Source organism: Oncorhynchus masou, chromosome 31, assembly GCF_036934945.1.
Source record: "Oncorhynchus masou masou isolate Uvic2021 chromosome 31, UVic_Omas_1.1, whole genome shotgun sequence".
NCBI classification, from domain to species: domain Eukaryota; kingdom Metazoa; phylum Chordata; class Actinopteri; order Salmoniformes; family Salmonidae; genus Oncorhynchus; species Oncorhynchus masou.
The window spans coordinates 61,249,714-61,261,230 of record NC_088242.1 but is presented as its reverse complement, the minus strand read 5'-3'; the positions used below and the strand labels follow the sequence as shown (position 1 = coordinate 61,261,230).

Sequence of the window (11,517 nt, the reverse complement as noted above, 5' to 3'; positions counted from 1 at the left end):
TCCCTCAATGGCCACACCTCAGACTCAACTGTAGTTATACATGGTGTCCTCCAGCGCTCTGTAATGGGCCCCTTATTCTTTATTTTTATTTTATTTTATTTGCTTTTATTTAACTAGGCAAGTCAGTTAAGAACACATTCTTATTTTCAATGATGGCCTAGGAACAGTGGGTTAACTGCCTGTTCAGGGAAAGAATGACAGATTTGTACCTTGTCAGCTAGGGGGTTTGAACTTCCGGTTACTAGTCCAACGCTCTAACCACTAGGCTACCCTGCCACTGCCGTATCATCTACATCCTCCCTCTTGGTCAGATCCGCCATTACTTCGACATCTACTGGTATGCTGATGACACCCAGATCTAACTCAGCACCAAATCCCTCCTCAAAACACCTATGATCTACATTGAATCCTGCCTCTCTGCAATAAAAACATAGATGCAACAAAGCTTCCTCAAGCTCAATAGTGATAAAACGGAACTCCTCATAGGCACCAAATCCACCCTCACCAAACAAAAGGTGTAAAAAGTCAAGGGGTCTGAATATTTTTCAAAGGCACTGCATATATATATATATATATATATATATATTTGTTGTTGTTGTTGTTGTTGTCATTTTTGAATTAATTAATTTTTACTCTTTTACTCCCAAATTTCATGGTATCCAATTGGTGGTTACAGTCTTGTCTCATCGCTGCAACTCCCGTACGGACTTGGGAGAGGCGAAGGTCGAGATCCGTGCATCCTCCGAAACACAACCCAACCAAGCTGCACTGCTTCTTGACACAGTGCCCACTTAACCTGGAAGCCAGCCGCACCAATGTGTCAGAGAAAACACAGTGCACTTGGCGACCGTGTCAGTGTGCACTGCGCCCGGCCCACCACAGGAGTCGCTAGTGCATGATGGGACAAGGACATCCCTGACGGCCAAACCCTCCCCTAACTTGGATGACGCTGGGCCAATTGTGCGCCGCACCATGGGTCTCCTGGTCGTGGCCAGCTGCCACAGAGCCTGGACTCGAACCCAGAATCTCAAGTGGCACAGATACTGTAGCACTGCGGTGCAGTGCTTTAGACTACAGCGCCACTCGGGAGGCCCATGTATATTCCTCTGTCCAGTGTCTGTGTTCTTTTGCCCATCTTAATCTTTTATTTTTATTGGCCAGTCTGATATGGCTTTTTTTTGTAACTCTGCCTAGAAGGCCAGCAACCCGGAATCACCTCTTCACTGTTGACGTTGAGACTGGTGTTTTGCAGGTACTATTTAATGAAGCTGCCAGTTGAGGACTTGTGATGCGTCTGTTTCAAACTAGACACTAATGTACTTGTCCTCTTGCTCAGTTGTGCACCGGGGACTCCCACTCCTCTTTCTATTCTGGTTAGAGCCAGTTTGAGATGTACTTACATATCAATGGATGCACACTGGCCTTGGCCAACACAATGAAAGCACAAGGTTGGCTGGAACTTTCTCTCGCTTTACTTCTCTCGAGCTGATCTCTGAGCTGGAAATTGCCCAGCATGCTCTGCTCCACTTCACCGGTGTTCGGAGCTACAGCTCTGATATGATGAACTAACATTACTGATATGATTATCTACAAATACTTCACAGCCTTTTGTACACCAAGGGTGTCTCAAATTAGACTTAATTTGATTTAGGCCTAACAAAACCCAGACTAGACCAGATTAGCCAGACAAAACCCGCTGAGTTCAACAATAAATAGAGGCTGAATTTATCTTCAAGCCAATTACCTTTTCCTCATTGTTAGGTTATTTGATGTGTAGTCAAATTTGTATAAAAAGTTTATAGGTAACACCTAACTCCCTGCTAAAGACGGTATAGCTATAGATAGTACACTCCATAATAAAACAATTCCTAGTAGTTTGAGGGTAGAGTGCCTGTATTATTTGGCATTAATAGACTAGTTTTGCGATCAACAACTTTCTATCCAAGCTGGGAGAGAGCGGGAGGATGGCTCCTGTCATCCAGGTTTAGGTAGCCTATACAAGACAGCTGTATATTTAAAAAAAAAAAATCAAATGTTAGCTGATTTAGTATTCTGTTATACCGAAAATGAATTTGACAATCTGCAATGTTTGAATTTCCAACTTGAATTACTGGCAGATGGACAGGAGGTTAGGTAAGGGCCTGTTATGTAAAATTATGGGCCGGTTTCCCAGACAATGAGTAAACCTTGTCCTGAACTAAAAATTATTTTCAGTGGAGAATCACAGGGTTTTTCCACCAATATAGTGCATTTTATGTGTGCAATTGTTGAAAAAACACTCAATTGAACAGTTGGATAAAATACTGCACATCTACTGTTTAAACTCAACCATATTAAAATGTTCATCATTGGTGTGTTTTCATTAAATTAAATGGGTTGTCCTCAATGAATGGCATTTTAAACCACTTGTTTCTATGCGATTGGTGATTACTTTACTTGTCCCTGCGGTTTAAGATCAACCTTGTAACATGAACTGAACTCTTATTTTAATATGGTAAAACTGTTCATGTTTAAACATTTGTTAAAAAGTAACATTGTTAAGCTTGCATTAAATGTCCCTTCCCAATCTTCCATTCCCCTTGCTACAAGGGGAGTTTGGCTGATTTAAGATGAAATTGTCAACCCTGTTACAGTCAACCTTGTCACTTTTATAGTTCTTTTTATTTAATCACTTGAGATGGTAAAACATGTGCTCTTTATAGATGTGCTCTTCATGCGCTCAAAGTGAAATAAATACACTACCCAGAAGGCACTCTATATGTAGAATGACCCCTCTATTGAAAGTGCCTTTTAGTCCATGACTAGGCTTTGATTTGAGGCTCCTAAGAAAATTAGAAGCACGGGAAGTTGGTGGTGCTGTAATAATGGCTGGAGCGGAATATGTTAAATGGTTTCGTATACATCAAACACATGGTTTCCATGTGTTGGTGACATTCCATTAACTCCATTTCGGGCCATTACTATAAGCTGCTCTCCCCTCAGCAGCCTCCTGTGATCAGAAGGGCATTTCCATTAATGAATCATTAAATAGATAGGCTAGATCACACAAATTCAAATCTAGACCTCGCTTGAAGCCATTTACACTGCTTTTTTCATTCTTCCCCTCTAAATCAGGGACTGATTTAGACCTGGGACATCAGGTAGAACAGAAAACCAGCAGGCTCCAGACCTCGTAGGGTAAGATTTAAACACCCCTGGGCTATAGTACAGCCATGTCTGGATGGGAAACAGCTTTTGTCTAATTGATGTCAAAAGTAGTTTATCTTTAGCTAGTCCTAACCCTTTCCTAACCTTTTAGCTCATCATCCAAACATGCTTGGTTAATTCTCCTAACCTGCTGTGTAAGTTATCCTAAGAATTAGGAACTAAAGAGAAGGACTACATTAAAACTCCCACTCCTGCCCTATTAAAGGAAATATCAGTCATTAGATCAACATTAGACTTTCTCCTAACACAGGACGCTGAAAAGAAAATTAGATTTGTCAGGCAAAAGTTATATGAACATGGCGATAAGCCAGGAAAGTACTTGGCATACCTAGCTAAAAAGAGAGCTGACTCTCAGTCAATTGCTACTATTACTGATTCTGATGGTAATCATTTATATGAAAATAAATTGATAAGTGACTCATTTAAGACATTTTATACAAACCTTTATGCCTCAGAACTGCCAAAGGATGCACCCAAATTAATGGATAACTTATTTTGTAAGATTGAGCTCCCTACTATCTCCGAAGAACAGAGGTCTCTCCTTAATGCCCCTATTACCAAGGAAGAGATAATGTGCGCAATTAAGAATCTGCAAAATGGTAAGGCCCCAGGACCAGACGGGTTTTGTAGTGAGTTCTATAAAGAGTTCCATGGACTGATCCTTGAGCCATTGCGTGATATGTTTAACCACTCATTTTCAAATGACCAGCTCCCTCAAACACTGAGAGAAGCCAACATTTCACTTATTCTCAAAAATGGAAAATGTCCAGAGTCTTGTTCCTCGTACAGACCAATTTCCCTTCTGAATGTGGATAGAAAATGGCTTTCTAAAATTCTAGCCACAAGATTAGAGGACTCACTGCCACTAATTGTGAAAGGAGACCAAACTGGCTTCATTAAGGGCCGTAAGTCAGCAACAATGTCAGGCGACTTCTTAATGTAATTCAAGCCTACCAATAAAGTGCTATGGATGGTCTTGTGCTCTAGCTAGATGCTGAGAAATCATTTGATCGTGTGGAGTGGTCTTACCTATTATTTGCTCTAAAGAAATTTGGTCTAGGGGACAACTTTATAAAATGGGTGAAAGTTTAATATGATGATCCTCAGGCTGCTGTCCTTACTCATGGGCTAAGGTCAAATAGCTTCTCTATACACAGAGGTACCAGACAGGGCTGTTCTTTATCCCCTCTCCTCTTTGCACTCGTTATGGAACCACTGGCCGAGGCCATCAGGGTAACGCCTGCTATACAGGGGCTGCTCATTGGTGATGTTCACCATAAAATAAGCTTGTATGCTGATGATGTCCTGATATTCATCTCTAGTCCCGAGACTTCAATTACATCTCTTATTAATATTATTGAATTATTCAGCGAATTCTCAGGCTACAAGATTAACCGAACTAAGTCAGAGGCTATGCCACTTGGTAGCCTACACTCTGTACCTAATACTTCTCCCACCTTCCCTTTAAATTGTCTCCCTCAGGTTTCATGTATCTGGGTATATTTGTAACTCCTAAATTCCAGCAAATGTACAAAGCCAATTTTGTTCCCTTGTTTGAAACAATAAGACAGGATCTGGAGCGCTGGAACTCTCTCCCAATTTCTTGGTTGGGTAGAATATCCCTCTTGAAAATGAACATTTTACCTAGACTACTTTACCCAATCCAAATGATCCCAGTATTACTCTCCAATAAGGTAATAAAGGATGTAAATGGATGGCTAAGTTCCTTTATATGGAGTAAACGCAAGCCAAGACTTAAGATGGCAATATTGCAGCTGCCAAGTTCTATGGGAGGCTTGGACCTGCCCAATATCAGGTTATATCAATGGTGTGCCCACCTTTGTTATATTTCTGACTGGATCACAAATGATGACTCCTCTATTTGGTTAGACATTGAGACTTCTCTTTAAAAATACCCCTTACAGGATCTCTTATTTTTCAGAAGTTTCAAGTCTGTAGAAGATCACTGCAATAATCCCGTTACACTTAACACACTCAAAGTATGGAGGTCAGTTCAACGCTTCCTGGGAAGGTCCAAACTAACCTCTGCTCTTACCCCAATTTTTAACAACCCAGATTTCAGTCCAGGATTGCTGGATGCTGGCTTTAACTTTTGGCTTAATAAGGGCATACGCAGGCTAAATTACTTATTTGCTGATAAGATTTTATTGTCATTTGAGCAGATGGTAGAGAAATATTGACTCCCAAAGCAGGACTTTTTCATCTTCCTACAAGTAAGACATTATATTCTGAAGAGCACCACCTTAATTGGTAACCCTGATGTGTCTGTCATTGAAAGAATGCTTTTTTTTCCACAAAGGAAAATGCTGTCAACACACAGAGGATGAAACAAGTGTGGGAGAAAGAATTGTCTGTTACTATTGACGAAGAGATGTGGGAGGACATTTGGAGATATGCAAAAACAATATCTATATGTAATCGTACTAGAGCAATCAAATTAAGAATAATACACAGATTGCATATATCCCCAAATCACAGACATGCTTTTAGCCCCACTTCCTCTTCCCCTCAGTGTCTTAAATGCAAAACTGATACAGGCACCCTAACACATTGTTTATGGTCATGTACCAAAATACAAAGATACTGGTCTGGTGTTCTGCAAGAAATTGAAAAGATCCTAGGGGTTGATCTAGAATTGGACCCAGTTTCTTTACTGTTAGGTCTCCCTAGTAGGCATGTTACTTCTGTGGGTAAAAGGAGGCTTTACAACATCCTTACCTTCGCAGCGAGGAAAAACATCCTTTTACAGTGGATTAGTGATAAGGTTCCTTCTATTAAAGATTGGCATAAGATACTATTTGAATGGGTGCCTCTGGAACATCTGACATGTACATTGCATTCTAAAACAGACCAGTTCTACAAAGTATGGGAACCTTATCTAAATTACCTAGAACCTGAGGTATCAGCTATTATGCTGCAAGGATTCTCTTAGAATGGTGGGGATCTATGTATTTCAGAACTACACTGTACGTTCCATGTGTGGAACCTAACCTCTTGGTTTAAACTGAGCTTTTTTGTTTAATTTCTGTTCGTAAGTTTGTTAAATATGTATGTATTGAGAGACGCAATGAAGGGGATGGAGTGAGAGAAGCACCGTGCGGGAAGAGGAAAATGGTGTACGTATGTATGGGTGTGTGTGGTATGTATGTATGTGTGAGTGTACACGTATATATGTGTATATGTATATATATATATATATATATATATTATGCGTAGATATGTGTAAGTGAGTGCTGGTTGTTTTTGTGTTTTTTTTGTGTGCTTTGTCTCTGTTGTTGTATCTCTTAATATGGGTGAAAATTGTGAAATTCCAATAAAAATACTGTTACAAAAGTAAGTTCTCCTAAACCTGTTACGAAAAGTCCATTTTGACAAAAGCTGTATCCCTTCTAGACAAAACCCTATAGTACAGCCAGAAACAGAAGAGGAAGCGAGATATCCCACTCACTAATTTCTCTGTTTCAATGGAAGTCAATTAACTAAGTAGACCAGACCAAGCTGCTATTGCATTGATGTCTACGGGAGCGCCACCCACCTAAGTAGACAGGAACTGACCATTTTTTCCAATGGTAAACAGCCTGAGTGAACTTTCTTCATTTATCCACCATCTTTGGTACAACCTGATATCATTCTATTGTTGGATATAATTTGGTAGCTAAAAATAAAATGACCTCTTTAAATCAATGTCAATTGAAAGCCACACCCCCACACTTGATTGCTGAATAATTTATAAGCCAGGCCCATTAACAATGTGCAAGGTGAGTGTACTGTTGTGGTATGCTTTAGACTGAAGTGTGTAGTACTACCAGGTTGACATGAGAATGTATTATTTGTTTTGTTTGCACTTGTAGTTTAAATGTTGACTCTGTTAAACTGTTTCAGTTTTTGGTCAAGTGTCCCATCTTGAAATCACATTCCATTTGTAGCTGCTGAACAATGGTAAGCTGAAGTGTTTCATAACTAAATAAATATATAATGGCCTTCTCTAATGGTACCTCTTGAGCTTTTCTCTGGAGTTATGTTTGCACTAGTATTTAGTAATCTCCTGAAATGTTTTATGAGCCCTACTTTCCCTGTAATTGAACCTCAATATTTGGGCTACAACACGCAGTATATCAAATTTGAAAATAGTAACTGATATGGACATGGCATCCAATTATTTATTGTTGACAGATGGAGTGCATTTCTGTACACATCGGCCAAGCAGGTATCCAGATGGGCAATGCATGTTGGGAGTTATATTCCCTGGAGCATGGTTTCCATCCAGATGGAAGAATACATGAGTCCAGAACTGCATCCCTGGCTGACTCCTCATTTGGTACCTTCTTCAGTGAGACTGGAGGCGGGAAACATGTTCCCAGGGCTGTCTTCATAGATTTGAGCCTACAGTTAGGGGTATGGAAGATGTATTTGAATAGCATGATCCACAACATCAAATGTCATGGTGTTCATCGGCATGTAATATCTTGAATTTTGTGCTGTGTAGTTTTATTTTGTGCCTTTCTGCATGTGTCAACATAATTTATTCTAGATGAGATAAGGAACGGACACTACCGTCAGTTGTATCACCCTGAACAACTCATCAGTGGCAAAGAGGATGCTGCCAATAACTATGCACGTGGCCATTACACTTTTGGAAAGGAGATTGTGGAGTCCATACTGGACATAATGTGTAAAATGATGAGTGGCTCTGAATGTCTAATTGCAAGTCCCTGTATGGTGATATTTGGATAAATGGCTTAATGTGTGAATTTTCTCAGGCAGACCAATGCACTGGACTACAAGGCTTCCTAATCTTCCATAGTTTTGGCAGTGGGACTGGCTCAGGCTTCGCTGTTGATGGAGCGTATGTCTGTAGATTACGACAAGAAGTCCAAACTGGAGTTCTCTGTCTACCCTGTGCCCCAGGTGTCTACAGCAGTTGTGGAGACCTACAACTCCATCCTGACCACACACACACACCACTCTGGAGCACTCAGATTGCTCTTTCATGGTGGATAATGAGGCCATCTTTGACATGCAAGTGTAATCTTTGTGTGGAGCGTCCATCTTATACCTATCTGAATCGCCTCATTGCCCAGATTGTCTCCTCAATCACTGCCTCCCTGCGCTTTGATGGTGCACTCAATGTGGACCTGACAGAGTTTCAGACCAACCTGATACCTTACCCCTGTATCCACTTCCCCCGGGTCACTTATGCTCCCATTATCTCAGCAGAAAGGGCCTATCACGAGCAACTCCTGAGATCAAATGCCTTCTTTGAGCCGGCTAACCAGATGGTAAAGTGTGAGCCCAGGCTTGGAAAGTACATGGCTTGCTGCTTGTTGAACCGTGGTGATGTGGTGCCCAAAGATGTCAACGCATCCATCGCCCTCATCAAGACCTGCAAATCCATTCAATTTGTGGATTGGTGTCCCACAGGATTCAAGGTGGGCATCAACTACCAGCCGCCTACTGTTGTGCCTGGGGGTGATCTGGCCAAGGTGCAGAGAGCTGTGTGCATGCTGAGTAACACCACAGCTATTGCAGAGGCTTGGAGTCATCTGGACCACAAGTTTGACCTGATGTATGCCAAGTGGGCCTTTGTGCACTGGTATGTGGGTGAAGGCATGGAGGAGGGGAGTTCTCTGAGGCCAGAGAGGACATGGCTGCTCTGGAGAAGGATTATGAGGAGGTGGGGGCAGACTCTGGTATTGGTTGTGAGGAGGAAGGCTTGGAAAGTACATGGCTTGCTGCTTGCTGTACCGTGGTGATGTGGTGCCCAAAGATGTCAACGCATCCATCGCCCTCATCAAGACCTGCAAATCCATTCAATTTGTGGATTGGTGTCCCACAGGATTCAAGGTGGGCATCAACTACCAGCCGCCTACTGTTGTGCCTGGGGGTGATCTGGCCAAGGTGCAGAGAGCTGTGTGCATGCTGAGTAACACCACAGCTATTGCAGAGGCTTGGAGTCATCTGGACCACAAGTTTGACCTGATGTATGCCAAGTGGGCCTTTGTGCACTGGTATGTGGGTGAAGGCATGGAGGAGGGGAGTTCTCTGAGGCCAGAGAGGACATGGCTGCTCTGGAGAAGGATTATGAGGAGGTGGGGGCAGACTCTGGTATTGGTTGTGAGGAGGAAGATGAATACTAAATTTGCCTCCAATTCATTTTTATACTTGTTCAGCCCCTTGTGTAATTATAACTCCAAGCATTTGAATTCATGATTTTTTTTATTGATACATATATGATGGTTTGGAACTTGGCAGGTGTGGCTGTGTATAATTGCAATAAGGCCCAAGCATGGTGTCTCAACTTTGGGGGTGGTAGGCTAATTTACATACTCAAAGAAGATTAGCAATTGACATGGCAACAAGAATTGTTGGTACATCTGCAAGTAACATTCAGACTGCACCTGACTGTATTTAAGACCAATGGTGGATCTAAACTGTAAATGGGGAGGATCAACTTCATATCTGACTAGTGTAAATCTAGCATTGTTGTCAATGGGAAAACAACCTGTACATGGAGTAGGCGTTACATTGTCCAATATTTGACTGATTAACATTATTTGAGATGTGCCATCTGAAGTGTCAGTATATAACTGATACATTTCCCAGTTCTTTATAGAGCTACAAAAATAAGCAAACCTTTCTCAAAGACCAATAAAATGTATGACTAACAGGCCTATGCTGGAAAATTGTGCCACCAGACTGAGCATGTCAAATTTTTGTCACATATGCATTTCGCAGCTCTTGATGGTGTAGCGAGCGGGTTGGTGAGCATTTCTCCTTTGCCAAGATAATCCCTCCATCTGACAGGTGTGGCATATCAAGTAGCTGATTAAACAGCATGATAATTACACAGGTGCTGGGGGCAAAAGGCCACTCTACAATGTGCAGTTTTGTCACACAAAACAATGCCACAGATGTCTCAAGTGTGCGTACAATTGACATACTGACTGCAGGAATGTCCAACACAGCTGTTGCCAGATAACTGATTGTTCATTTCTCTACCATAAACTGCCTCCAATGTAATTTTAGCGGATTTGGCAGAACATCCAACAGGCTTCACAACCGTAGACCACCACCGCAGGCCAGGGGCCAAATTCACGAAACTTGATTTACGAAAAAACGCAAGAAGTTTCTTAAGGAAAAAAATAGGAAGTTCATAAGATAGTTCGTAAATGCAATTCCTCAATGTTCTTAGGTATTCGTAGTTCTCTTAGGCATTGACATTAGTGACGTGCTTGAAACCAATACAAAAAAGCCTATGTGACAGGGATGATCGGCTTTGGTTATTTCATTATTTGTCACACATTATAGCCATCAGACTAGCTATATCAAAATAAAAAATGGATAACCAAGAAAAGAGATTGAAGTGATGGTGGAGGAAATAGCAGCCTGGAAAAGGTTGCTGTTGGGGAGAATTGATAACTGCGGGGTCACTGAGTCTGTCTCTGCCGTCGGGAGTATGGCAAGGGACAGTGACGCCGTAAAAAAATAAGTGGTCCGACATCAAGTAGGCTGCTAAGAAGAAGGGTGCTGAGAGGCCATGTGGACCAGTTGGAGGAGAAGGTGTTGTCCATCATAAAGATGGTGGTAGAGGGACTGCACGACCGGTAAGTTAGTTAGCTAGCTAACGCGTAAAGACATTAAAGCCAAAATAACTAATGGCATTAACATTAGCCAAGTTCTTATTTGCAAATTGTGATAGCGCTAGCTATTTAACACTTCTAGAATATTGTAATATATTGTAACGACCCTGGGTCTATAAGTGCGGAAATCGACCCTGCCGCACGAGCATGCTTTTGCAGCACAGTCGATAGGGCGCCGGACCTCGGGCTAGAAGGTTGAGGGTTCGAGACCTGCTCCCCGTTGTTTCATTACACTATTGTTAATTACTAGCTCGCTAGATAATGCGTGTTTAATTTGTATTCTTGCTGTATTTAAATATCCGGTAGCCAACATGTATGTGGCGCAAGAAAAGTATCCATTCATCTCAAGACAAGGGTTAAACTATTCTAAAGGTAACTACATTTCCAATAAGTAATCCTGACGCATTATTTTCAAGAATCCCATTTCTTAACTTTTTTTTTAGGAAGAAACTTAGGAAAAACATTTCCAATAACATTATTGAGGAATAGCAACTTTGCTTAATAACTTCTAAAGTTAAGGAAAAATGGCAGTTAAGAAGAAATGTATTATTTTAAGAAAGTTTTGTGAATCCAGCCCCAGGACCTCCACATCCGGCTTCTTTACCTGCGGGATCATCTGAGGCGTGCTGAAGAGTATTTTTTGTTTCGA

The 11,517-nt window shown here is 41.5% G+C and overlaps 1 pseudogene; it reads left to right on the top strand.

The window, feature by feature from the left end:
• The first annotated feature begins 7,401 nt into the window (after positions 1–7,401).
• Positions 7,402–9,365, top strand: LOC135524978 (tubulin alpha-1C chain-like; annotated as a pseudogene).
• Positions 9,366–11,517: the final 2,152 nt, after the last annotated feature.